The sequence below is a fragment of the Drosophila teissieri genome, chromosome 3R (assembly GCF_016746235.2).
Source record: "Drosophila teissieri strain GT53w chromosome 3R, Prin_Dtei_1.1, whole genome shotgun sequence".
Lineage (NCBI taxonomy): Eukaryota > Metazoa > Arthropoda > Insecta > Diptera > Drosophilidae > Drosophila > Drosophila teissieri.
Genome location: NC_053032.1, coordinates 22,645,945 through 22,672,225, shown reverse-complemented (window position 1 = coordinate 22,672,225; position 26,281 = coordinate 22,645,945). Strand labels below are relative to the sequence as shown.

At 38.0% G+C, this 26,281-nt stretch overlaps 1 protein-coding gene across 6 annotated transcripts in view; it reads right to left on the bottom strand.

The window, feature by feature from the left end:
• Positions 1-26,281, bottom strand: part of LOC122622028 (furin-like protease 1) — a 152,038-nt gene that overhangs the window by 107,006 nt on the left and 18,751 nt on the right. For 4 of the 6 annotated variants that reach the window (XM_043800137.1, XM_043800132.1, XM_043800136.1 and 1 more), the window contains exon 2: positions 1,120-1,184. The exons of 1 other annotated variant lie outside the window; for it this stretch is intronic. The gene's annotated coding sequence lies outside the window, so the exon portion shown is untranslated. Of the gene's footprint in view, positions 1-1,119; positions 1,185-7,549; positions 7,613-26,281 lie in introns of those variants that run through there. One more of the 6 variants, XM_043800133.1, reaches the window with a different exon arrangement.

Sequence of the window (26,281 nt, the reverse complement as noted above, 5' to 3'; positions counted from 1 at the left end):
GCTAAGAGCTAGGATTTTCCGGCTTTCTTTTTCCTGTTTTTTGTTATTTTTGTACACTTTTTTGCAACCTTATTTCTAATCATTGGTCATAATTCAGTGGCTGTACACGGGGCTATGTAATGTTAGTTTAATGGTTTTTAAATTGCCGCAAACAAATATATTACGCATACGCAGGGTGGTACAGCATAAACAAACGATTTCAGCGTTATACAATTAAATGGGTGTTGATTGAAAGGTGGATTATACTATGCTGATTTAATTTTGACCAACCTTGACTAAAACTCAAAGATACTCATAGAAATTTCGTGACTTTAAATCAACATTTATTTGAATGGATTTGTTATGTACACAATTCCATTTCAAAATCCATTTCATTATGCAAAGTATCATCGCTTATTGTTCTGCTGCCGGAACTTTGTTTACATTTGCCATCACTTTCTGGTGGCATAATAAAAATAATTTTTGCTCTGCAGTCATCGCAGCAGCTCATCAAAGATAGTTGAACAAGGCATTCAAGCCAAAAATGTTCATCATTGCTTTCGGCAAGCTTAAAATTCAAATCTAATTCCCCGCAACTTCCTTGCTTTTTTCTTCATGGTCTTTTTACAAATATTCTGCTTCAATGTGGAATGAGTGGAAAATTGGGAAGGGCAAAAACAAATAAAATATATATTTTGACATTTTCCACTATTTTTCTTTTTATATGTACATTTTTCTTTTACTTCTCCTCCTTTTTATGTAATTAAATTCCCAAAAATGAACAATTTTAATAACATAGCTGCAGATGCTTTTCCACAAAGTCTGTTCCACAAAGTCATTTGAAAATTATTTTTCTAAGCTGTTCCCAAATCTTAACTAACCTTTTTTACCATACTTTCTTTCTTTTTGACCTGTCATAGACACTCGCTCCTGACTGCGATAAAATCATTTATCATTTGTCATCATTTTGCTTTTGTTTTCTTGATTTCCTTTAGGGTCGTCTTTTCCGCCCCAGTGCCACAGCCTGACTGTCCTAAACAAATAACTTTTCGATGGCATTGACTAAAAAGTTATTCATTCCTTTCAGCCCAGACATTTTGGCCCAACTGAGGCCACTCTTAAGCATAAATTAAGACTTACGTTAGATGAAGCCAGGCGGCGGCTAAAACCAAATGTCCAGGATAGCACTTCAGACCGACTTCAGACTAGAAAATGAGACAGAAGGAGAAAATTTGTATATGAGAAAAAGTTTGAGCATTATCAGGGCAGTTTGAGTGCGAGATGGGGAAAGAAAAGGCAGACTCAATTAGTTTTACTTGTGGAAAGGCATACATTCGGACCCCTCAACGACCACTGGGAAAATGCTCTTCCCAAATGATTATTTAGAATGTGATAAGCCAGATATTTTTCGGCAGAAATTAACGCAAACATTTGCTGTTTAATCGTGCCTGTGTCAAAGTAGTTTGCACATCATTTTATGTGAACATTATGTGTTGCTTACTTTTTTTTGTGTGCTCGTCGACAGTTTGCATAAAACTTTCTGTGCAGGAAAAAGTTTCGGGGTAATGTACAAAACTTAAAAGGTGACATCAACCCAACCAAAAATGACGCAAAGTTCATGGGAAAAAAAATAAATTCGAAAAGTCCACTGCAATCGATATAAAGTGTAGTGCAACTCTCCCATGTAGATTGGAATGGTGTCGATGGAAGTCAAGTCCACACGGAGACAAGACGTGACAGCTGAAATCGAAAGCCAAAAGCAAATCAAATAACAGAGTTGCAGTTTTCACTCTCCTTTCGCCATCCTTTGTCAATATCCAGGGAAAACTCTGCTCCGTTGCCCGGATTTTTCACACCCAATAAGCTGACAGGCGCTTAGAATTTAAATGCCAAACATAAGCAAAAACATTTGCCACATACAAAATCTACTTATAAAACAAGTCGAGGTTTTCATGCTCTATGAATTGAATAAGAAAAATCTATTTAAAAATATGAATTTATATTTTCTATGCAAAAATATTACCTACATAAGTCTATGTTCTCTTAAAAGCTTTTTAAGGATAATTTGTATAGATATATATTTTCTTTCCTTATGATTCTACATACTATTCTACATAATTTCCCTAACATTTTAGAAATAACTCTGAGTCTCCTGGTGCACAAGTCTTATCCGCAGCATTAGGTAAAGTCCTTTGGCCAATGGGGTTGGCCACAAACAAAACGAAAAAGGCAGCAACAAATAATATAGAAACAAAGCTAGAAAGGACATCCAGGCAAACACTGACACAGAATGCAGTTTTACCATAAAAAGAAAATCTTACATTTTAAAAGGCACGTAAATATTTATCAGTAAAAGCTTTAATATTCTCAGTTATATACTAATGTATTCTTCATTTGACTTTGTTTTATAGCTATCTTAAACCTGGCAGCACTGAGCACCCATTAACCTCAAACCCTCTTTTCTACTTTGGCGCGTTGTTGACTTTGCCGTCTTGGCCGCTGGTGTAACTGTATCAGTATGTGTAAGTATAGGTGTAGGTGTGGATGTGTAGGTGTATGTGTGTCAAGTGGTCGGCCCCTTTCGCCACTTTCTTCACCTGGTGGAAGCCATCCATTCATTTGGATCTTCCTGCTGCAGGTCAGAGGCAAATCGTTGAAGCTGCCTCGGTCTCTGTGCGTGGTTAAGTCCTTGTCGATGGGCTTAAATAAACAGAGAAAGGATAGCAAAGGATGGAGGGATAGAGGCAGATGACACAGGCACAAACTGAAGCAAAAGTAGAGATGCGTTTGGCTGCCGTCCTTAGAATATGATTTAATTACTGCTCATTGCGGGCTATACTAATTAGTTTGAAAGGTTTTGCATACTCCATCTTTCTTGTGTCTACACAGACTTGCCGATCAATAATGAGATATCTAAGTTGAATACATAATACGCACCCATGAATGATTACACTCCGGTGTGTAGCAAGTAAGTTTCAAGCAGCCATTTACTTACACGTAGTTTGCTCAGATGATTAGCATTTCAAAACAAACCCAGGTTGATTGATAAATACAGACTTGTCGTTTAAATTAATGCAACTTTACTTAAGTCACCTTCTAAAAATATCAATAACTAAAAAGCAACTCATGGGCGTTATGCCCAAATAAAGCACAATTTATTTAAATTGTGGATACCTTTATACCTTTGCCATAAATCATTGGGGTTTTCCTCTTGTTTCGCATTGCACTTAGCGCATTAACATCATGCACATGATGTCGGATAAAAAACGTGGACCCAAAACCCAGAAAAGTAACTCAACAATGATGACAAGAGAAGACAGGTAACGTAATCTAATAAATGTGACAGTCAGTTCGTATGGCAGAAAGTGGAAAAAACAATAAATCTCCATTAGGTTGAGCTGGCTTTCATTAACGGATTTTATGAAACTAAAACAGGATATATCTGTATATATAAATGGATATATACCCACACGAGTCCTGACACTAATACAGTTCTGGTTGCATGCTTGTGGGTGTATTTGCTTCATGCACCTGTCATGAAAATATTTGCGCAAAATATTTTAAGCCGCATTTTGACAAAGGACCTGCCCCAAAACAACTAGCATCAGTCCCGACAGGCAAGGACCTCCGCGCTCAGCATAAATATGACAGGGATTTGTTATCGGCATAGGCGGTTGGGTGGTATGTGTGGTTTTAGTTTGCCTGGATATTTCCTATATTTTTCACCTCCGCCATTGTATAAACAAATACCTGGGCTAAACGGATTATGGTGCAAAGTGTTCACGGGATGCGAATTGGAATTTTTGCGGTCTACATTCACGGTTTTGGCTTTGTTTTTTTTTCCGGGAATTTTCGGGTGAGAGACAGCAGATAATAATGTATGTACAAGTGCAAACTAATTGCAGTCTGCGGTTGAAAATAATTTTAAAGGTTATTAGATTACAGCATGTGGTTCATATGTAATATATATGTGTATTGACAAACCCAATTAAATGCACGCCATGATACATGACGAATATCTAATGAAATCAATACAATTCGAATAATTCATTAACTAATTTGCACGAATCAAAGTAATTTCGAGTCCACCATTTAATAAACTGGATATTCTCCGAAATGTTATGATTAGTCCTCATTATTGTTAAGCCTTCAATTCAACCCCTAATATGCGGTGAAAGGTTCTTTCAACTTTGACCTAATTCAACCGAAAGTAAACGACCCTTAAGCCAATCCTTACGACCCGACACTGACCCATCGAAACCGCCGCGGCGGTATCCGCAAATTTAAAACCACGAGACCAACCTCAAGGGGTAAATGCGCAATTGACAAGCAAATTGACAATTCACTTAATTCCGGGCGACAACAAAAGTGGGGGAATTATTCTTAAACATTAAACCGACTGCAGTTGACAGACGACGGGGCTCGCAGATTGCACCCACCGAATTCCCCCGTGAATTCGAGGAGGATTAAAGGGTTGTTCCACTTCCTTCTCATGAATAATGCAAAACCACAAAAGCCAAAACAAGCAAAAACAATTAAGTCGACTCGCCCCGGGTTGTTGTTTTTTTGCTTAATTTTGGTTTTATTTTTGTTGTTTTCTCGTTTTTTTTTATTATGATTATATGATTGACAAGCGATTGAGCTTTTGGCCCGAAAGCCTGCAAGCCAATTTAATGCCAAGTGATGGCGCCACGCCCCAAAAAGATAATGCAATGCCAGCACTGATTTAGGTGGGTCAAATGTCAGTGGTTGGTTCGCATGGGTGGGTGGTGGGTGGTGGCTGGTGTCTGTCAAGCGGGGAGTGAGTGAGTGGGTGAGTGAGTGTCTGTTGCCTTTGGTAATTACGCTCACACATATCCACATGCATGCTAATTTCAACTGGTCCGGAATCCGTCACAAAACCCAGTTTCTGGTCGAGTCTACAATGCCGAATGAGATTTTTGTGCAATGCCCTGTGTCCATCAAATCCCTCACACAGTAAACAAAAATGTAACATGGTGTTTTCGAATGGCAGATTGTAAACAGCACATTGCCTACAGCACAATACATTATTAGGAAGTTTTAATTAAATATCGCTTGATGGTTAAAATGTATTATAAAATTGCAAAAATAAATCCGAACTACAAATCATCAAGCGTCAGTCAATGCCGTATGATATGGTGCATCTAAAATATTTAAAATATCTATTTAAAAGATAACGAAAAAATATATATTTTTCTCTGCCATTTTAGGACAGAGATTAAGGGCTGTCGGGAAAAGTGCAATGAAATTGGTACGACACGCATTATTTTTCATATGCCTGCCTGCCTGTGGAATGAATCTGTGGCTGGCTTTGGTCTTCCTCTCATTTCTGGCTTTCATTTTTGGCTTTCCCTGTTGGTTTCATCTGTTTGCGGCTTTTATGCGAAATGGTTTTTTCTGCCTGTTTTTGGGGTTGACAGGGTTTGTGTGTTGCCTGTGCCTTTGGTTTGTAAGTGGGAAGAAAATTAACCACAATTATGATTTATTCTGCGGCCAAATACAAGGGTTTCCTTTAAATTATCATAACTAAATGGTTTAATTACTAAATGGATTGTATATGACAAATTTCGAGTAATATACTATTTTAAAGTAAAGTTATATATTTACATGGTTTGTTTATCTATACTCTTGCGTGTCAAACACGAAGTTCTTTCATTTCTTTCACTTCTAAGACGACCTCAATTTGCTAGTGTTTAGTATGCAAAACCATTTGCCAACAATTAAACGTCAACGAGTTTATCAAATTTTGACTCACAAAATGGCAGGGCTCGGAGTCGGAGTCAGAATCATAGTCAAGTCAATTGTCCTAATTAAATATTCTGACCGAAAACCGAAAAGGTAGAAATGCTTTTCACTTCTTCGTTCAGGCGAAAATGGAATTTTGCATGGCATCGATTTGACAACCATTCTACATGACAACTCAGACACATCGAGGTCTGCTCATTTGTGCAGCAAAATCAGTGCAGGATACGTTTCAATGGGAAATTTTCCCCATTTGCCCATTTACCTTCTCACCTGACAGTTTGCGGTGGATTGGGCAAAAATCGAATCGAATTGAACCGAACCGAAGGCTCTGCCTTTCCCCAAAGCAATTGAAAATTATGCTGCAGTAGAAAACTTGAACAGGACTTGGAACTCAAGAGTGTCGAACAAGATGCCGTCTCACATGCTCGTTTCAGGGCGTTTACAAGAAGAAAAGAGAGGAAGGTGGGGGAAAAACTAGGAAAAATAGGTGAAAAATCTGGGAAAAAACAGGTCAAATGGAAATACGTTCAAAGTGATGTTTATTAATGCGGAATACTGGTGCCTTCAAACTTGGAGTCTTTTTAAGAAATGCGATAGCCGGGTTATGTTGATATAATTTGTTCATCTAACACAAGGCGGTTTTAGTTCTTTTTCTCACTATTTTATTTGAGTGTACTTCTGCTATTAGTCAGAGTAGTAAGAGATCAAAGCTCACTAATGAACAGCTGGCTTCACTCCGCACACTCATCACTCACTCCATTAAAAATGCGAACTTCAAAAGCGATCTGTTGGGACTTCAATCTTCGGCATCGCTGGCCGCCGCCTTGGGGCTGCTTTAATTATACTTAAACATTTCAAGTTACACAATTCAATTGAGTGAGCCCCCAAACTGACTTCTGACTGGCTGACCTTTTGCTGGAGCTGGTTGTGGCTGAATATATGGGTTTATGAACATTTTTTATCTCCGTGCTGGCATTGAAAAGTGCTTCATGGTCCGTTCACTTCTTGAGACACTTAATTGGTGTCTTGAGTCTGTCGCTCTATCTGTATGGTTGTCTGTCGCTGTGAAGCGCATCGAATGTAAATGGAAATTATATATATGCACAACCAAAACTATCTCAATTGCCAAAAATATAACAACATCTCGACCTTGGCAACCGGCTTTGAGTGTACAAAAACGGGGTTTGAAGATTTCTGCAATTGAATGTCGAGTGGCTCGTGTCTCAAGCGGAAGTTCACATCTCGTCTTTATTTATAGCCCATTTTTTGCTTCATGCTGAGTGATTTTCTGCCATGACAAGATATTAGCAAGCTAAAGATTTAGCTATTCCTAATAAAAGCTATGTAGTCTCACAGCACTACAGAATTATTTATTTATTTGGCTCTCAAGTGGGCGATCATCTTCAAGGCTGCTAATCGAATTAACTTTGATTTATTGCCTGTTGACTAACGAATATATGTATTGCACTTGAGTGTGGCAGCTTTTAAATGAGTCCAACATTTATACGAATCAACATGACGGGAAAGCCCATAAATAAATGCTAAGAAAAATATATGTTGTTTAATAATTGAGTTCTTGAAATTCCATATTATTTGGTACACTTGAAAACTCTTATCTTACTCCGAAATATTTGATTCATTTGCTTTTAGGCAGCGAGAAAACATTGTTTTATATTCACATTTTGTTTGTTAGCAAGTAAACATTTTTCAAGAGCCCATGTAATTACTCAGATATTAACGCACTGCCAAATCATTTCACAATACTTGTAATTGTAAACAATCTGATAAAAGAATGCTAACGTACCCGAACAATTGCACTGAACTTATCGCTCGCTCTTCAAAGGCGAACCGGCTAAGCACAAGGTCTAAACACAACTGAACCGCATGAGAACGTGTTTGGCTTATCACTTAGCTGGGGGAAATTCTCTCGGCGATTTCGAGGGGAAATGCGAGCGGTCGAAATAAACACACAGAATTTCAAATAATTGCTGATAATCAATTGCGGGCTTATAATGATGATGAGGGGCTGATATTAATGCAATGCTCGTGTAAATGTAAAAAAATGTTTTTCGAAATTAAAATCTACATTTAATGGCGGGTTATAAAACTCGAAAAACAAAGCATTGCAATTACGGGGCAAACAAAAGCCGAAACAGATGCAGTATTTTATAACTACAGAACAGCTGAAAATGCTAAAGGTAATATACATATTATTATTTAGAATATATATTTTCTGTCTTATCTGCTTACTTTGGGGATTTACAGAGACTGAGGGTAAGGTGGACCAGGTCGAAGTGATAAGACTCGAGGGATTCTGTACTATCAGTACCTTCACATGCAGCAAATTATAAATTATATAATAAATTATAATATAACTGCGCTTGTGGCATGCATGAGTTTACTGAACTTTTGCCTGAATTGCCAGCGAATGCGGTAATCGGAGCAATTAGCAGATACAAGATACAAGATACGAGATACAGTTACGCAGACTCACGGGCTTTGCCCAACGAATTTACGGAGTGCTAATCAAAAGCTAAATTCGAATTTCATCCAAAGAATATTACACTGAACCAAATTGTGATGGCTAAAAGATGACTTTTTCAGTTTCCTATTCATTTGATAAAATAAATTATTTAAATAAAATATATAAATATATTATGTGATATACAAATGTACTTAGTTTCTTAAACATTACTATCCTAAATTTCTTTTGGTGTACTTTCTGGATGAGAACGTTGTTTACAGAAATACCGATGCTCGACTTCTTCCCTAATGAACCTAGGTAGGCTTCGATTTTCTAGGGCAATTCAATTAACAGTTTTCCCACTGTGACAGGTGCCCGTTTTGCAGGTTCCTCTACAGTTATGTGCACTCAATTGAACCGCTAATCGAAATGTTTATCATTTCCCTCCTTTTACCCGCTAAAAAATCACTCGAACACGAAGTGCGGTTTAGATTTTTTAGTAATTACCACGGGGAAAACTAAGTGGGCGTCGTTGAGCTGGGCTAAAAAGTATCACGATGCCACTAAGCACTTTTGAGCGTGACTGTAGCACAACATTTGGTTACAACTGCAAATTCATCACCATAAAAATAATTAACAAATAACACAAGTGCTCTCTACTGCAAAACGAGTGATGTCCTCTTGGGAATTATATGTTTATTTTTATCAACCATATTTCTAGGAAAGTCAAATAACAATTTATGCCGCGGCCTATTTTTAACTTTCCTATGATTTCATCGATTCGCAATTTTTGATTTTTACAAACTTGGAAAACAAAATGTCCGCAATCAAATCTGAGATTATTGTACTCACACATTTAAATGAGGTATATGGGATATTTCTGTTAACATAATTGATGCATTCGCCTAATTTTGGTTTACCTGCAAAGAGAGAAGTAGAGCATTAAGTAATTTTAAATAAACTAAATTAATTGAAGCGTTATAAGTGGTGACAAATTCAATTTTAACAAGCAATTATTACGTATTGCTGAGAAAATTCGCATCTATTCATTTAGAGGCACCGTAAATACGAATTAATAGAATGCTATATGAATTGTGAATGTAACATTTCATGTATTATGAATGCTCATTAGGTCCACTTGCAGCAGGGCATTAAACACATATTGAAACTGTGCAACATCTTATACGATGATGATGTTGCTTTGTTGTCCAGCTGGCCAAATCGAGGACCCACATGAGTAGCATATTCTAATGTCAAGTAACCTGGAAGGACATCGTAAGCCGACGACCAAAGTCCTTGTAGAATTATGACTCCCATACACGCCTAGAGATGCCAATTGAAAGGCAAAACAGTTTGGCTGCTACTTGTTTCTATTTGGCTTTGGCCCAAATTTTCAATTAGGTTGAGTAGTGCCTGGGGTTCGAGCTGGTGCCCGCCCTTCCCCCAAATTGCCTGCAACTTGCTTACGAATGTTAATTACGCAATTGACTTGACAACCGGCAGAAGCAGCAACAACCAAATTCTATCTAAATGTGCAATGTTTGTATGTTGACTTACATAATTGCGCTGATCCCGCCCTTCGGTTTGTCCTTATCCTAGTTATAAATGCAAGTGATTTAAACATGGAAACCTTTGGCCTTCGGTTTAGGATAATTTCAGTAAAAATAAATTTTTATTCGATTGTGCTCACTCAATTTGGACTCTTTTGCATGCAAATTAGTTTCTTTGCTGATCTTTTCGCGCTTTCAATGAAATATTAACATATTTCATTTTAATTCTTCTTGGAACTGAATTTCTTTATACATTTGTTTTTCGCTAAGATTTTTGCTCGTCAAGTAATTGGCTTGTGCACATTATTCCTTTTGTGGGGCAACACAAAGCAATCCATTTTTATTGGGTAAACAGTAGAATCAAGTAGAAACGTGCCTTATAAATAATGGCCGGAAATGTATAATTACTAATTCCTATTGCCATGAATAACAAAACCTTTAAGATTACCTGTAGATTAACAACAAATTCTAGGAATATGTACTAGCGGGATTTATAAAACAGATGCTTATTATTTATGAATTTGTTGATTCTTCTACAGCGTCAATAATAAACTAAATACTCGTACACTATTCTCGTCAGCATTCACACATATTATTTTCAAAACGAAACCTATCCATTTCGAAATCGACAGTTATTATAAATTATTTGCAGCCTAAGCAATATCTATATATTAGTTGATTTAATTGATCTGATTCGAACGTGTTTTGCGGTCTGTGAACGTAAAAATAGAGTGGGCATAATCCCTCACAATTTCCCCTTTAGACTACACCATGTAAAACTCATAAGCCGAGAAATTTTTAGTCCGCAGTGCCACGCCCCCAAGGGGAGGGCTTTGGGCAACGGAATTGTTGCATTTCATATTAGTTTCGAAATGGCGGCCATTTTTGTTGTGGTGGGGAAAAAAGAACTTAAAATTCCACAATAAATCCATATCTATGCAATTGCATCCGCATTTATGTGCATATATTTCATGGAGAGCGATTCAATCAAAACCATTTCGATTTTATTTAAGTTCTAATTTGTGGTTATTGAGGTGGCAAAGCTTTATGAAAATCGGTTTACGTTATGGTGTTAATGGATGGAATGGATATATTAAATTGTTGAAGCATGAAACAAGTATTGGGTTATTACTTTTTATAATTACCCTTTCGATAATTCAATGTCAGTTTCACGATAAGTTTTGTTTATCTTCATTCCGGAAACCGAAATTCCCTTTGGCCAAATTATAGTAATATTGTTCAAAATATTTGTACATACTCTGGAGAAGAGTTTGAATACTCATGGCAAGGGGCGGAGAAAAGAGTTATGAAGTCCCAAAAGGGAAAACTTTTAATTAAAACACCCTTCAAGCTTCTTTGCCCCAAAGCGACTTTGTTGTGTTTTGTGTTCTACAAATTTGTGTAATCGACATATACGAAAGCTAAGTTACGTTTCTGTGGTCATTAAAAAGCATTTCCATGGATTTTACAATGCTGAAGTCAGAGGGTTAAGTGTGTGCTAAGTGTTAATAACTTTGCATTTTTGGGTCTCCAGGCGAAGACCACAAAATGTTGATGCATTTGACATTTGTAGTTTAAGAGATGTCAAAAGTTGAATAGAAATTATTTGAGTGTTGTTTGGAATTCCATTAAAACTAATTTCATGGCTTATCTATGTGTGTTTCTGATGACTAATAGTCCGGAATTACTGTGTTTTATGCCCACATTAAATATAATTTTACTTTTAAATGTTGACTTCAACTTTCACAATAAACCACATTAATGTAGACATCTCCTGGACGATCGTAAAGTTTGCCAACTTATTGTTGAGCAAATCATCGAGCAAATCTATATTAATGCTGAACCCTTTCACAGTTCATTCAACTATCTGCCAGCCCTTAACTTTCGGAGTACTAAGCCGACACAATGCACAAAATCCAAAAAGCCAGAAATTCCCTGTCGCTGCCTTCCCAAATCAGATTTCATGCTAACAACTTCCGGCTAGCCAACACAGACAACACAAAAAAACCCAAAACGAAAAAGAAGGCTGTAAAACAAAAACACATAAAAAGCCAACAAGAAAAATGGAAAACTTTTCCGCAAAGGGCAGTGGGCAGTGCGGAATGGGTGGAAAAACTTGTGTTGCAGCTATAAAATAGACTTTGGCTATGAATTTCACTCGGCCAGCATATAAAATTTAACGTTCCAGCCACAAGTCTCGTCTCTCTCTTTAAAATGTAGCCCTTGTTGCCGTTTTAATTGTGAAACTTTTGTCATGCAACTTGCATATCTGCACAGCAGGATAGCCCAAAAAAAATGGTCTATATATATATAATGGCAAACTAGCAACGCGCAAGGATAAAAGGATGAGACGGATGGCCAATGGCCAATGGTCGACGACAAGTGCAACTTGTTCGGCACTTTCCACGGCTTTTTGTTTTATTTATTTATGCCTCGTTGCTCCGCCATTCAGGGTCCTTCATCAAGTCCATTTCCCCCCTTTTGCACCGTACACTCGTATATATAAATAATCTGCCGCATTCTGTTCCTTCGAGTAGCACTCCATTCTTTCATTGCAATCCCCCTGTTGCCCCGGGAGAGCTTATCAAACAATCATTAGCTGGCCAAAAGCAGAGGAAAAGTTTCTTGATTTTGTTAGTAATTACACCCCTCGGTGGGAGATGTGCAGAAATTGTGCAGGACATGGTGGCATCGCACCAAAGTTTATCAATTTAAAAGCGCAACTAGTTTAGTTCGCTGTCAAGTCGAAAAGAAAAAGCTATCAAATTCCTTCTTTTAAGGATTATAGAATCATTTTTATTTATTCATTTCTGTATATTAGCCATTTTAAATTATTTCCGGTTTAAATTAAACAATTTAACAAATTATCAATCGCTAATAACCTTCACCTTCAGAGCTTAAAGAGCTTTATTCGTGAGAAGCACTCATTAATACTTTGTTGTCATGACTTTTTAATTTACAACTCTGATTTTAAGCGCCGTAAATTTATTTTGACTATCAGATGTGTCGTTAGCCTTCACGCTCGGATTTTAAAGTCAGCCGGTCAAATTGCATTTATAATTTCATTTTGGGTCGATTTCCAGGGGGCAGCAATTATCAATTGTGTGATTTTGCTTTGTTGACAATTAGAAATTGATCGTCATAAAATTGTGAATTCCTAATTGTGAAATGTTGTGGACTTTTTAAATGTTCCGTAATCTGTGTGAGTCTGTTTAATTCTATAGTGGCGCAAACACAATATATTTGTTATATCTGTATAATTAAACAAATTTTTATGGCATTGTTTTTGCGGTTGTGCAATCGACACTATGAAAGTGATTTAATTAGCAAATAATTATGCGTGCAGTTGCGCGTAATTTGTAGTACAAAAAAAAAGTAATTTCCGATTTGCATTATTTTCTACTTTATTTTTGGGAAGCATTAATTCAATTTCTAAATTTAATCCCGATCAGATACAATTTGTTTACATTTTGCGCTTTTCCCTTTATTTATATTTTGTTTTTCCAGCAAATCAAGCATTTTCGATTGTAAAAACCGTATTAAATTCCTATTCAATTACATGGCACTTTTCGGTTCAAAACACAAAAAGGGGCAACAGTAGGTCCATCTCTCAGGCAATTTAACTCGTACGAGGGAAACCCCTCGAGGCGAACAAAGAAAATGCGAAACGAGAACTTTTGGCCAAATCCTTATGAACATTAATAATCATTAGTATCCACTGAGTAACATGTCCTTCATAATACGTATGTATGTATGTATGGGCAAAAACTTGCATGTTATTCGCCTTGATGTTTTCGTTGTAGTCCTTGGATTTTTGGGCTGTGGGCCATTTTATAATTTGTCAAATTCACTCAACTGTATGACTAGAAATATGAAACAGAAACCCAAAAAAGGCGTATAAAGAATGGTGAGTGGAGCACAGTGAATTGGATCCTGGGGGCTTAGGACTAAATCCACTAGGAGAAAAGGGGAAAAGGAAAAACGGGTTCAACATGAAATTGCAAATTTTTCACATAATTTCGTGATTTCTTTTTCGGTTACACTAAACAGCAGAATTTTGGGTCGTTTCTCCTGTTTTGGCGTGAAATATGCGTTCTGTGGCTTTGTCCCCAAAAACATTGTTAATTTGATTTCGTTTTTCCTTGTGAGTTAACCCACATCAAGGTTTTTTCGGTTTATATTTCATTTCAACGATTCCATTGCTTGGGTTGTGGTGCAAGATTTATGTTTCTTACTGTTTCCATTATTAATATCGCAAATGTACTAGGGATATTCATAAATTACCATAATCATAGAATCCTTTGGTTTCTAAACCAGGGTTTGGTTCAGTTTTTCGATGCTGTCCCCTAATTTAATAACACTATGATAATTGGCAAGCGAAAGTTGTGAAATTTAACCAGCGAATTGAATGCATCTTCAACTTTGAGCTGGATAATGCACTTAGCCAAAGCCGAACTTTGGCTAAAACTTTATTTTCGGTCTGTTAATAGCACTGGAGTACCTGCATTGCGCCGCTCGCCACTCAGCAACTGGATCAACTTGGTTCTGCTTTGGTTAATTAATACCAGTGGAGAAGGAGGTTGGGGTGTGGGGGCTGGGGCAAAACTATGCAATTGAAACGATGCAAACTTTTCGATTGCACTCAACTCGGCTGAAAGGCACTCTCAAGTATCTGCGAGATACATCTCGGCGGCCTTTGATGCCGTTGCTAAAGGGTTAACCAAGCGTAACGCACACAGAAATGGGTAAAATCAAGTTCCCAATTGACACACCACTGCTACCCATAATGCTGCCATAATAATTAGTGTAATTACCGAACATAACACAAACAAAACTCCTACAAGACGATCCCAAAGGGTAGAACCTACCCCAAAATGTGTGGGAAACGGGTGTTAAGTGGGTGGGGCAGCTAAGTAAATAATTGCAAGAAAGAAATTGCCGCATTCCAGTACCAGTTCCCCCAAAATCCAGCATCTCACTCAATGCAACAATTTAATAAAAGAAAAAAAAAACAGGAGCGAGAAAAGAAATTCAAATTAAAACAACTTGACAATTGCCTGTGTCTGTATATTTTGGATACACTGAAAGAAAACCAAGCTATAATACTAAACTCGAAAGATTTACCAAATAATTATGTCCAACATGGGGGAAGTTGGTATTTATCTAAATTTTTAAACAATTGGGAATAGTTTTAATGTGTTGAAAAGTATTTCTGATGATTTTAAATATTTTTTTACACAATTTCGATAATAAATTCTGATTTACGAAGCGAATTGTTGCTGTGTGGAGCATGTGCCAGTCGATGAGGTAAAATGGGGCCTTTGGTGCCGTTTATGGTGCAAATGACAAGTCTATGTACAAACTGTCGGCGTGTAATCAACATTAATGTTGCCAGCGAGCAGTTGCCAGGCGAATGAATGAATGAATCACTTTGTCCACGACTCGAACACACTGCACTTCCACATAAGCAGTGCGAAAGAGACGGCCTGCGGGTGCGAGGGAGACAGGGTAAGCAACTGCAGCTGCTGTTGCCGCCACAACAGCAACATCAACATCAACAGCAGCAGCAGCAACATGAGCCGATGCTCATCACTAGCAACATTATTACAAACATGCTCGTTGCACTGCACAGTGGGGCAAGATAGCATCAAAAGGGGGTAATCAATTAAATGCGTATGCAGTTATCAAACTTTTTATAAAAAAAACTGTGGCTAAAGGCCTAGAAATTAACACCACTGAAATACTGCTTTCATATATATTAAATTTCTTGTTGCATTAAGTGTATTAAATGAATTTTCATAATTTGTTTGTACCACACTAACGATTAACTTTTATTGATAGACAAATGAATATATTTGAAACACACTCCTGACTCGTAGCTTCACCCCGCTGGCTAATTAAAGTGATGAATGTCACTGTGAGCAGGGCTGTAACCACAGCAGTGGTGCAGCTGATGCTGATGCTGAAGCTGGATCTGGTGGTGCTGCAGTTGCAGCTACTATGTGCTGCTCCGCGTCCACTCCGCCGCCCGGAGCTGCGGCTCCGCACCCACTGACGCCAGCAGGCACTTGTCTGGCTGACATTAATAAATCGCTTTTATAGCATCCAGGCTCAGGGGCTGTCTGCGGAGAAACCCAAACTGCAGCTGAACCGTCGCGCCGCTGACTGCAATTATTGCCCTCTCTTTTGCTCTTGCTGTTGCTCTTTCTCTTTTCCTTTTCACTTTCTCCATTCGAGAATCCCGCCTTTGTGCCATGTTTGCTATACATGTATGTATGTGTGCCTGTAGTTCCCTGCCTTTTGTTTGTTCTAAGCGTGGGGCTATGCTTTATTAATTCCACATCAATGCCGGCGCTTGGGTCCACAGTTCAATGGGTTCCCATATAGCCATCTCTTTCAACTTCCCTAATGCCGTTTCTTTCGGGTCTCCTGTGCGACCGCCATGGCCAGTGCTACTATATTTGATTTTACCCCTTTTTTTTTGGTTGGATGACCCAAAAAGAACACAAAAACAAATGCCTCTACACACAGAAAGATGCAGTCTAACTGCTGATTTGTTTACAGTGTGCATCCACACATGCACACACTGCGTTTCATTGAACACTACATCGATTAACTACAGTGGTGGTCCATAAAAGCGATGATAGTCAATTGATATTGCACATCTGACCATGAAGTTGAAAACACTTGGTTTGATTGTTATTACTTTGAAAAGTACTATACTTTTTTGAACAACGATTTGTCAGTAATATAACTAATAATGGAAGTGTTTATAAGCAGATTAAGGTTCTACGTTTGTGAACCAGATTAAATCAGATAAATCTAAATAAATGATTAATTACGTGGTACTAAAATGAGTTCATTATCTTTTGATCTGCACTCCGTTTGTATTATTCCCTGTTCCGCATAATCAATTTTCCAGTCACGAGTGTAGCTGCCACGGAGCTACTTGAAATTTCTATTTATATGAAATATTATATGCAAATTGCGTGCAGCAAGTCAGATATCTGAATAAAGCCACGAGTGCTTAGCACTCACCCACGGACTGGAAAATGCAAACAAAACAACAAAAACAGGCGCTCCTTGGGGAAACAGCATGGGTTTTCATTAATCTCCAAGGCGGCGTCGCATTGTGGCATATATTAAATTGGGAGCACACATTAACATTTAAATTTGTTTTCAATTTTGTCAACCAAGAAATGCGAGATTGTATGGCTGGTGTATAATAGATTGTCCAACTCTTCGGACTTGAACTACATATTTTTAGCACCTCCACAGAGACCAGCAACCAAAACTTATCTTTTGTGTGTTTGTTATGGAAATTAGTTAGGCTTTTCAACTTTGAAGAGGCAGCCAGCCACCGTTTAGGTGTGTGAATCACTTCATATTCTTGTGACTTTCAAAACGCATAAATCCCAGACCTTTATAATCGATTTGGGTGAAGTGTGTTTTGTTTGCAGCCTGAAACGGTGTCATAAATATGTAATCTCTGGTGTATTCTTCATATAATTTGGTATCAGATTTGCGTGGGAAGAACACAATTCAGTGGGATGATTGCCTGGCAAACAGGTTGGTAAAATACTATACTGCATATTATAACAAACTATTGAAAGTACTCTTTTCAAGTAGAAATAATATCTTGACATATATCAAGCAGCACTTGTTTGGAAACCGTTTAATAAGAGCACTTTTAAAGTACACTCAATCAGCATCTATTTATAAAACGTGCTTTTAGCTTTTCACTTATTCCGACCAACTCCCTGCGATGACACATCTGTTGCATCATTCGATATGCAAACGAGAGAACATTCCGCATTTGTGTCCAACAGCTGGACTCTAAATCAGCCAACTCTGCTCAAGTTGCAAAATTTCGTGCAACGATGCACTCTAAAAAAAAACACCAATCTGTAATATTCTGAAGCCAATCCCATCCAGCTGTGATTAACTTGAGATTAACTAGCTTAACACGTACCTACTATACTATTTGCTGTTTTACGTTTTCATAATAACAAATTAAAGAAAATAAATAAATAAAAAAAACTTAGCTGATTCACTGCATTCTCGACGGACCCTTTTCACACGTTCTGCATTGGAAATTTGACCACTGCACAGTGAGTTAATGAAATGGAGTTGGACGAACAGTGAATACATTTGTGAATACCCTCACAGAAGATGTTTCAAATCTGTCAATTACATATAACCAAAATGATTCCTGACCCTTACTTTTTAAGTGAAACATAATTCAAACCAGATGTTTCCCTTTTCGTTATAACTCACTACAGACACATAAGTGAATATGCCTTTGGAAAGGGTGTTTGTAAGAAATTCTGCTGCAATTTCATAATGAACAAGTGTGGCGCTTTCGATTGTGTGTCAAGTTCACAATGCGACGATTGGCTGGCTATCAAAAGTCAAATACGAAATACACAGAGTGTAAGCATTTTTCCCAACCCAGCACACTTCGCACACACAGCGAATGCTATTTATTCAACTCACATTCACGTTCACATTCACATTCACATTTACATTTACATTTGTATAAACTTATATCGAAACGGGAGAAATATTTTTGTACATTTTTGTTTGCATATTCAAGCACCGTCTTTTGTTGCTGTCTTGTCAGTTGAATTTATCTCAAATATAAAATTTTATTATTTATTTGCCCAAATGGCAGAGAGTAGTTAAGTATTGTTCGACTTACGCAGTGCTAGTCAGAGTCTTATGGCAAAAATAAAACACTCGTACCTGCAAGTAAATAGAATGAATGGCATGGTGAGTAAATAATATTTAATTGCTGCGCAAATGTTTGCACAAAAAGAGGTTTTCCTAATTTAATTGCAAATAATCAAAAGTCAACCGAGTTGTGTTTATCTAGTTTTGTTTGCCTTGAATTATTTTGGAGGAAAGGGAAGTTTGCATAGATGTTTGGGGTCCTGTATCAAGAACCTAATGATTTGTGGTTAAATCGAATGATTGGCTTTTGTGAATGAATTAAATTAAATTCGTGATCTTAAAAGATTAGGGATTTAAATTCTTGCGCAAAGAACTCAGAGTCATCTCCATTAACTTCGCTGCCTTTTATCCCACTTCTAATTATACTTTTGCCACACACACTCTCTGCGCGTAGCGCAATCGAAAGTAATGCAGAGGTAATCCCGAAAAGCAATCAACTACTCTGGAATTGGCCAAATTTAGAGGCCATGGCTGGAACAGCGTCAAACGATGGCAACTAATCGTGTTCCTGTTGCAGCGGCATTAACTGCAATTCCCAATTCGAATCGGTTGGCCGATTGAGAGGTGTTTCCGAACGGTAAAATCAATTAAAATGGGTGCAGCAACAAAACCCATGAATGCGGCCCAATAAGCTTAAATGCGACGTTCGCAGCTCGGAAATTAGAACGCGTGGCGAGCAGAAAGCATGTCACATGCAATCGCATCTGGCAACAGCAACAGCCGCAGCAGCAGCAGCAACAGCAGCAGCAGCAACAACATCGACAGCAGCAACACGTGCCAGCAACAGCAATGGAAAAAGCAAAGCAGTAGCACAGCAAAAGCAACAGCAACAGCACAGCAAAAGCAATATGGCAGTAACCATTTGTATCAAGATGCTATGGCACATTTAGCGACAACGTCATAAAAAGCTGCAGCAACACTGCAAACGGCAATTAGCGGCACATGTTGCTAATACTGCAAATATTGTTATTAAACTGGACGCAAATACACAACAAGAAATCCAGAATTCAATTCTCTACAAATTTAAATTGTTATATTTATTTCTTTCTCTCAATTGATATAAATATTATTACCAAGGCCAATAGAAATTGCACAGATGCTGCCTCAAACGTATAACAACTTAATACCAACAACGCTTAACGAAGAACAGAAAATTTTAATCGTTCTCGAAACCACTTGAAAATAAACCCCAAAAAGCGACTTAGGCTGTCAGCATTTAATTCTTAATGGCGCCTTAAATGCGTTTTCATGGTCCAATAAAGTTTGGACATAAATGTTTTCATGTGGCAAATCCTTTCGGCTCATGGAGGTTGTCAAAGTTTCTTCAAAATCAATTCATTACGATGTTCTCGAGGGATTTGCAGCCAAAATGCGATAAAGATAATGAACGTGAATAGCGGGTGAGAGCTGGGCAAACAGCAAGCTACAAAATTTTGCCAAAGACAAAGGAAAAACATGGGCATCTAATTAAGGCAACACCTCTAACAACCTTGCTCCCATTTCCACACACCACACACCCCACGATGCAAATGCGGGCCCAGATAAATGAAAAGTCGGGACAAAAAGGTGCAAAAGCCAGTTTAGCTGAGTTTTGGGCCAAGCCGCGTTACGCTCTACTAATTTCCAGTTTAATTATTTTCCATTTTCACAAAGTACAGCGACAGTTGATCTCCGCGTATAAATGTGTATAAAATGTGCAGTGCAGTTCAAGTGCACCGTGAATTTGCCGGCATGGGAATTACGTACATGGGATTCTCGGTATGCAATTCCACTCTCACTCATCACTCGCAAATTGCATGAAATTAATAATTACGCGCTAAAATAATGATTGCCTGCCATGCAGTACAACTAATAACGCTGCTTAAAATAGCATTTAATTGAACTTTCGACAAAAGGGAGAATGTTATAAATATGTTGGTTGAAAGTGGCTATCAGGGTACATTTAACAATACAATGAGGGCGTAAAATGGAGGTAAAAAGTTTAGGGGAAACATTATTCGCGAGTTCTACATGAAAATGTAACACACAAGTTTTTTAATGGTCTAATTCTCCCTGCTACGTTTTTAAAATGTTAAAAATATTAAAGTATTTGCTTTAGAAAGCTTTCATTGCACTTTTCTACTGTTTATCAACACAATTTAGTGCAGAAAGCGATTATATCTCGGAAACCATGGAAGCGGAATGAAAACAACATTACCAACTCATTCTAGGCACCAAAAAAAAAAACACGAATTAATATGAAGCATCTGCAATTTAAGGTAATTGGCTTACTGAATGCAATACAAGCAGAAACACTCTTCTTGTATCCTGTATTAATAATTTTATGAAAATTAAGTGGAAGGGAAATAGTCTCCAAACTACACTAAGTAAATACTAGTTTCTTCTAGTGTGCTGAGCAGAATTGCGTGCGACCACAAACAATACGGGAATTAATCACACCTGGGACACTAAAATGTCATCCATGTCAACAGTGCGGTGCGGGTCTGAACCTCGTGGCCCTGACTAGATTTCCAGTGTGCGTGTTTGTGCGTCTGTTTTCAGAGCGCCACAGAGAGTTGCAGGCAGAATGGCGAGCTGGTTTGGCTGGGTCCCTCGCCCTAGACGCTTAATATTGTTTTCAACAGCCGCTTATTAGATTTTCCCTCCCCGTTTTGAGCCCTCTAACGCCGACAACATCCAACATCCAGCCATAATATTCCACAGCGCACTGGTTGACAAAGTGCGTTGTCTGTGTTTTCTGCGTTATTCGGTGTCGTCGGTAAATCGCAATGTTTATTGTCAACAGCCAAAGGTGCCTCAAGTGGCACTTTCCACTGGAGAAGCAATAGGACAGTTAGTTGGGGCACCAGGGGAGTGTCTGTCGCCTGGTTTGGGCCTACGGCCCTGGCAAGCTCTTCAGAAGAGTACGTGTTCAGGAGCGCCAGGCGCCATCTTCGAGTTTCCAGCCAAAGGCATTGGAGTTTACAGTACGGCATTGATAAGGTGGACAATAAGAAAATCACTTAAACTTGCAAAATACATTAAGCCAACCTAGTTATTAATAGGCGAGTTTATGCTTTACAAACATTTAAGAACTTTAAATATTTTATGGGTTGCCTATTAGCTTGGACTTAAGATTGTTATACACCTTTTTTGTACTAAAGGTTTGCCTATTCATTTCTTTACCCTATTCACCCCCAAGGTATTCCCGTCGATTAGCCACTGTACTTCCGCACAGCCTTCGAGGAGCACACTTCATTTTATTTTCAAGACTTTCCAACAGTTGATGGCTGGGGGCTTCTTTCATACTTTACACCTGTCTGGACATTTGATTAATGATCCTTACGTGGCCAGGTCCGTGTGTTGTTGCCTCTTGAGGTTTTCCCTGGCCATTATGAATGTATTCATTGTCATTCCTAGAGTTTTCATTCTCCACCCGAGGCTTTTCCACTCTAATTAAGTTGGCCCCGCATGCATTTAATCCTGGCTATCATGGCTATTGCTACTTCGCCTTGAAGGGGTTGTTCATACAGGAACCATGTCTCGAGTGATTCCTGAGTGTTTTCCTGTCACGCCAACATTTATTTTATTTTATGTGTCTGGCCCTCCCACTCTCTGTTTTCTATTTACTCTTAGTCATTGTTTGCTGCTAAATGAATTTCCTTCTCACTTTTTTATTTTGCAATCAATTGTTATCTTATCTCCAATGGACGCAAACAAACGCATACACATGTACGGCATTTTTGCTAATTATTTAACACAATTTGTATGATTGCCAGGTAATTAGCTTATTGTGTTCCATCAATATGGGAATGTAAGTTTAATTGATCGGGCCATTAGCAAAATGAGGAATTTCGCTTTAATGAGTTTTTCACATCAATCATAAATACTTATATTGTGCCATAAGTTTTTAGGGCAAGGGGAGCGGAAATTGAAGAAAAAGAGGAAATGGCCACTTAATAATGCTCAAACACTTTTCATTACATTCAATTAGCGAGAATAATACAGTGAGTGTTTAATGAAGTGTCATTTTAAAAGGGAGAGGTGAGTAAAAATTACATACATAGTGAAGGGCGAAATCTAGGGATTTTCTGTTTGAGTTGACGCCGCTCAAATCCCTTGAAATAATATATCTAGACCTCTTATCGTTTGTCAACAAACCGACATAACAATATTAAACAACAAATTTCGAAAAAAGGAATCACCAAAACAAATAAAATTGTGGCGCCCTGACAACTGAAATTATAAAAAAGCAAATAAACAGGTGGTCGCAAACAGAGCTAAGTAAACAGAAAAACACAAGAAAAGCAAAGACTTGAATAAAATTTATTCAACATTTTGATGAAAAGAAATCAAGTTACGACAAATGTTTATTGGTCAAATGCGTTCACGGAAATAATGTCAAGGCTTACGGATCACTCGCAAAACGAAGCTTATCTAACCCTCCATTTGTTCAGTTTGTATTTGGCTTTTGATAAGCGATGGCATTTAATTACATTTTGCGGCAACGCCGGTGTGGCGACCAAAACAAATGCATAATTATTAATGATATAGGGAAAACGAAACGAAATGAATTTTCGATAAGTACGTGTGTCTGTTTTCGGTTGTTTACCCATCTAGCTGTTTGCACTTTGTGGCATTTACATGACGTCGCCGCTGAGAGAGAATTTTGTAATAAATCATAAATAAATAAATGGGCGAACTAAGTGGAGCACCAACTTGACTGGACTGCAATTGCACCTGATCTGCTCACCGGTGCGTTCAGTTGGAAGAAAGTACATTTTCATTGAAAGCCCTAAAAACTCACTTTTTGCCACAATCAAAGGAAAGTTCGCTGCGGAAATTGTGGGGCGGTGAGCTTGAATTATGTTTAATCTTGTTGAAAGGCCAACGATGTGACCAAAATATTGCATTAGTAAATAAAACGCACGCAGGTGTGGCTATAAAGGGAATTAAAAAGGAAGTCACCTAAGTTCTTGCCAACTTGACTGCAAATAAATCGCTTTTAAATTGGCAAAAGTGATAGAAATATACAAATAACACTTTTTACAGTTCGTTTTATATAGTTTTTCTGAGTTGAAGTTAAATATTTTACAATATTATCTTTTTGATTACCAAATTTCTTCATTTTATACCCATATTTCCGTATCCGGTACCTCAAAATGCCTAAATTCCTCGAAATAACTTTGATCTTTGCGAGCATTTCAGAAAGCTGTCACTTTATTTGGCTATTTTCGCCAGCGATTTTCATGCAAAAATCCGATAACGAAGCCAAATGTTCTCGTAAAAACTTTGGCCGGAAAAGCGGAAGGGAGCCACGGGAAGTAAACGGGGAAAATGCCGCTCATTAAGCACGTCAAAAGGCAATTTGTTGTCACATTTTGACGAGCATAAAAAGAGGAAATCCAAACAAAACAGAGTCGAATGAAACCGAAGCAAAATCACAGCAACTTGAGGACACGCAATTCAAAAGATTAAATGCAGCACATTACGATAAGTGGTGTAAAAAAATCCTCGAGAAAAAGTCGGAGATTATTGTTCAATTTTTTAAGCTATACGCTTTTCTTTCCCGAGTTTTTTCCCCATCTGCTTGACCAGTTCATCTTTCTCGAGTAACACAAAAATAACATGAGCCCAAGTCTCCTTTTTTTTTTCTTTTTTTCTCAATGCCAAAAGAAAAACTTTCAACATAACAATAAAAATTTCATGCCTGCAAGGCCCCCTTTAATCTCACCCCATTCGGCACTCCTCTCATTCACTTTCTCCCTCGATATCTCCTTATATTTCTACCCCCTATATGTCGAACCTCTTAACGTCTCCAGACTGTTTGGGGTTGTGGGGCGAATGGTTGGTAAGGATGTTGGAGCCGGGATACAATATTAAAGCTGCTTAAAATCATGATTACATTACATACTTGGCTGCCAATGTATTTGTATTTGTATTTCTATACTGAGGCGATGCATATAAAACGTGCTGCGACCATAACAATGGCGACAAGCAGCAACAAAATCGTTAACTATGTGCCATATGATGTGCCAAATGTTGGGAAAAGCGCCAAAACAGAATTAAGTAGGAATGAGCAAGTTAATAATTTAAAATGGTTTTGCGAATATCAAATACCTATTAAATATAATAGGGAAAATTATCTAAATATTTTTCTATGTAAAAAATAATAGAGTTATAACTAATTCTTTTAAATAATACAGTTGTGGAAAACCATGAACTTATGACTGATATTAAGAAGTACCAAGCTCGTCTATAGCCAACTCGAAACTGTGAACTGTTTTGACTTGGTCATGGCCGTTGACAGTTTGCTGCTCCTTTTTTCAGCTGTTGTTATCATTCGGCCAAATAAATGAGTTTTCGGCCACAAGGAGAAAAGGCCAGAAGAACCCGCTGAAAGACTGCCACCCGCCGAAGAGGAAGAGTAAATCTTGGCCTTTATTGGTTCAATATTCGCTGGAGTTGGTTGCGCCAGCCATTCCTCTCTATATGTCATCAAAGATATGTACTTCTTGGGGAATCCATTCATATTTATGTGTGTATGCCCATATACTTATATACTTGTTAGGCGCTTGTTAGCCAAACTTTTTTTTTTCGGTCCGCTTAAGTTTGCTGATGCTTCGGCGCTGTTATCGCATTTATTATGCCAATTTTGGCAGAGTTCCCCTTGCCGTTGTTACATAAGAAAGTTAAATTGCGTAGAAATTCAAGTCGCGTCGTGTAACCAGCCCTCTTTCCCTTTCCATAGTTTATTTATTTTATGATGTGCATGTTGTTGATTTTTATTTTATTAGGCCTTCTTGTCATCTGTCCCTTTTTTGAGCTTTTCGGCAAGGGGGTTGCGGCTTGTTATTCTAACCAAATTGTGGTCAATGAATTTTATTGGGTAGCTTTTGCCGAAATTACATTATATTTCCCATTTCATTGTTTCCTAATTATTGTGCGAAAAGTTTATAAAAAGATATGATTGATAAAGTCGATACGATGATAACGTAGTTTTATTTCTTATCATATTTCCCTTCTCTTTCCCGCGTGTGTATATAAATTTTCTGTTAATTCTCAGAAAAATGGAACATTTTCTTAGCTATCCCTTAGTCCGCTCAAAGGATTTTCGGGATTTTAGGTCTAACCTTTTTTATGGTTTGCAGAACTGGTAAAATTAATTCTGGTTTCGTTTCGCCTTGATTTTGTGATTCTTTATGGCCATCCTAACCGGAAAAAGGAGAAAATATGCTTAGGGTTTCGGCATGTTTTATGTGCGAAATTAATTTAGGCGAGGATTTTGCTTTGGGTTAGTTTGGGATCGCATAGGAAATGAGTCTCGGCTGTGGGCGAGAAATTTTAATTTAGTTTTAGCCCGCTCTGCTTGGGTTCATCGTAGGCTTTTGTCAAGCCGTTTAGTCGTGTAGCTGGAATTCTCTTCTTTTTTTTAAAGACAACTCATTACGGCTTCATAATTAGCTCTACCTGCGATGGAGGCAACTATGCATGTAATTTACTAGGATAAGCAAATCAGAGGCCCATCTCGAACTCCCTCGTCCTGTCCCTTCGAACAAAAGCAATTAAGACCGACCGACTCTTGTGATGGCGGCTAATCAAACAGTGAGAGACATAGAGTTAGGGACATGGCAAACGATTATTCGAAGTGTGCTTCTTTAGTGGAAAATGCTCTCGCCCCGGGGAACTCGAGCCACACTCACCCATACACAGGCTTGGAAAATTTTGCAATGGGCACACGCAAAATCCTTAATTACATCCGTTTTCTGTCTGCGCGTGTATCCGGCGCAGAGGCCGGGGATTTCACGGT